This window comes from Mus pahari, chromosome 19, assembly GCF_900095145.1.
Source record: "Mus pahari chromosome 19, PAHARI_EIJ_v1.1, whole genome shotgun sequence".
Lineage (NCBI taxonomy): Eukaryota > Metazoa > Chordata > Mammalia > Rodentia > Muridae > Mus > Mus pahari.
In genome coordinates, this window is record NC_034608.1 from 84,374,211 (window position 1) to 84,377,593 (window position 3,383).

Sequence of the window (3,383 nt, forward strand, 5' to 3'; positions counted from 1 at the left end):
CTGAGTACTGCTCTACCCACAGGCAACCGTCCTGGCACCCAGTTACCTCCTGAGTACTGCTTCTACCCACAGGCTCCTCCCAGTCTGAGGCAGAGACGCCCCTCCGCAGAAACTCGGAGATGCACAGCTAGTCGGGACATTTAGACCACCACTTCCAGGGCGGGGCACTGAGATCACTGTGAAAGAGGAGGCACAGACAGTAGGGCCAGAAGACAGTGAGATGGGATGTAGAATGCTGATTTTTCAGCACTGCAGAGCTAATGCTCTATATGACCTCACTTGACAACAGCAATGCATTTCTGTAACGGACCTGACCCAGGACTGGGCCCATCAATGTCGAGCATGATTCAGATACTGAGGGATTGTAAACAAAGTCACTGTCTTCAGCTGTGCACCCACTGAGGCGCTCAGATGGATAGGCTGGACCTGCAGTCACACGGATGATACTGGTGAAAACACTGGCTCTCAAAACAAAAAAGGAGATGGAGGGGGCAGGAAACATGGATATTTCACAGGGAACCATAAGCAGGAGAGGACAAAGAGGATGAGAGGGAAATTAGAGGGCGGAACATTACAGTAGTCTTTATACATGTATGAAATTGTTAAAGAAAAAAAAGAACTTCAGATAGGTGTCACAGAGCATGCATCTTACATGAAATTATCTATGAAATTCCAGCACTTAGAAATAGAGGCAAAAGAATCAGGAGTTCAAGGTCATTCTTGCCTACACAAGTTCTACCTCAAAAGCACATGCTAATTTAAAGAAAAGTCAGGCTCAAGAGAGGTGTGGTTCAATGGTTAAGAGCACAGATGCTGGGCTGGAGAGATGGCTCAGCGGTTAAGAGCACTGACTGTTCTTCCAGAGGTCCTGAGTTCAAATCCCAGCAACCACATGGTGGCTCACAGTCATCTGTAATGGGATCTCATGCCCTCTTCTGGTGTGTCTGAAAACAACTACAGTATACTATATACATAAAATAAGTCATTAAAAAAAAAAAAAAACCCACAGATGTTATTTCAGAGGTCCAATTCCCAGAGTACACATGAAAGCTTACAGCCATCTGTAACTACAGCTACAGGAGATCTGATGTCCTCTGCTAGCTTCTGCAGGCACTAGGCACACAAGCGGTGCAAGCAAAACACCATACATAGGATGCGAAAGGATGCAGCTCCCTCGCCTGGCCTCAGAAAGGGATGGCACGGCCTGAAGCCAGCCTGTCATCTGATACCTGTGTGAGCCAAGCATCTAGTCAGGGACGCCCGCCCGACTGTCCCGGCAGCTTCAGTTCAACTGGGTCCCTGTCTGTCCACCAGGACCTCATGTCAGTCTGCCTTTCGTATCATAGCTAGACCACTACAGCCACTTTCAAACCTGACATCCTCGGGCTTCACTCAAAGCTCTCCACCTCTGGCTCTAATGTGTTTTAATTTATCTCATCAACTGAACCACTGCTGGCAATTCTCTTCGCCAAGTTCTGGGACCCTCTGAACTCTGCTGCAGCCTCTTTAACTTATGCTGGTTATGTAAACAGCATATGTGCATATTATTATATATTTACTGTGTGATATGAAAAAATACTAAAAATTAGAATTTGAAAAAACTGAACCTTGGATAGAATATCTTGGAAATATAAACTATCTTGGAAAAATAGCCTTGGCCAGATTACCACCAGAGGCATGACACCTTTTTACTTTCTATTCAGTAAATTATGACATTGTGAAAAGACGCAAACGTGTCTGTTTCTGATACAACATCCTCATGACCAGAAGACACAATCAGAAAAATGTCAGTTCCCAGTTTCAATTACAGATTTAAGATAATTCCCACAAAATGCTAAAAGTTCTTATCAGGAACATAACAGGCATTGCTGAATTTTATATGTAAATACTTTAAAAAAAAAAAAAAAAAGAACCAAAACCGTTAGCACAATGTAGACGAACCCACAACACACTCGTAACATTTCCAATCAAATACACAGGACAACACACTGTTTAGGATGAATAAACAGATCCACAAAAAAAAAAAAAAATTTTTTTTAAATTAGGAGACAAGCTGACCTTTGATAAAGTAGCACAATCTTTTCTAGAACTGTTTCTGGAACACCACCCGAAAGAAACTCTTGGACAAAGACTCGGAGAATTTCACAAAATTAACTCACACTTGATGCTAGACCTACGACGCCCACAACGTCTAGACCACAGCGCAGAGAACACAGCAGTCATAAGTGCGACACCAAAAGCACAAACAGGGCGCCAGCACTGGGCGGTGACGTCACCAACCCGGAAGCTACCCCCTCATTAGGCGGAGTCTTCCGCTCCCCGCGCCCTGCGCAGACCTGGCCGGGAAAGCGGAAGTGACTAGAGTCCTCCGAGACAAGGACTGGCCGGTGACGGGGCCCTCGTCGCCCCGTGGAACGCACAGGGTGTCCGCTCGGCCGGCCGGTCGGCCCCACCGCTCCCCCGGCCCCGGGAAGGACCTATCACCCCGGCTCACGCGGCTCAGCCGACCGCTCCTCCCCGTCCGGGGACAGCGGCCCCGCGCTCACCATGGCGCGGTTGCCGAGCTCGCCCGCGCTCCCCTACAGCTCCCGGCAGCGGCGATCACACCGCAGCTCCCGGGATCACGCGATGCCTGCCTAAGACTCGCAACAGAATCTGCAGCATGGCGGCGGACAGGGCCCACCTCTCGTCTCTGTCTGGTGCTCTTGATTGGACATCTTGCTCCGAAGCTCTGATTGGCTAGAGCTGCACCATAAGTCTGATTGACAGGAGTTCCCTAGGTGCTGCTGCGTGGATGACCGGACTCCATTGCTCTAATTGGCTAGCATGCCCTGAATGATGAAGCAGTTCCTTTAATCGCTCGTGAGTGAGTGGCCTGGTCTGAAGGTTCTGATTGGCTAGCACTGGCCCACGAGGGCCTGAGTGACAGGAACAGCTTCCCTTGGTCCTTGTGAATGAATGGCCTGCCCCCAGGGCCCTGATTGGCTAGTAAAATCTGAATGACAGCTCCCATAAGTGGATGAACTGAAATTAAAAGATGAGGACCACACAGCCCTTCCCAGCTCTGGCTTTCACCCAAGTTCATGCAAGTCAGCTTCAAGACGATCTGATTGAAGCAGGACTCTCTTGTGCCTCCCAGAACTGTCACAGCTGTCTTCTTGCACCCAGTAGGTACTTAAGGTTCTTCCTCTTGGAAGCCTTGTTTTTCTGCAGTCTATTACATACAATCCCCAAGGCAGTGATCACAACTAGACCAAGGCCCAGCCAAACCGAAACAAGACTTGATGTCCTCCGGGTTTCAGGAATTTCAGCAAGTCACCCCAAAGATTGCTCAAATTGTAACAAGTTGCACATTTTCTTTTTAAGCAGAGAAGCGAACCCAT

The 3,383-nt window shown here is 48.3% G+C and overlaps 1 protein-coding gene across 4 annotated transcripts in view; it reads right to left on the reverse strand.

Annotated features, from left to right (window-relative positions):
* The window catches only part of LOC110336446 (zinc finger protein 14-like), a 14,544-nt gene extending 11,858 nt beyond the window's left edge, over window positions 1–2,686 (reverse strand). The window contains exon 1 of one of the 4 annotated variants that reach the window (XM_021219009.1): window positions 2,547–2,686. The gene's annotated coding sequence lies outside the window, so the exon portion shown is untranslated. Of the gene's footprint in view, window positions 1–2,058 lie in introns of all 4 variants that reach the window. The other 3 variants (XM_021219010.2, XM_029532018.1, XM_029532017.1) reach the window with 3 other exon arrangements.
* Window positions 2,687–3,383: the final 697 nt, after the last annotated feature.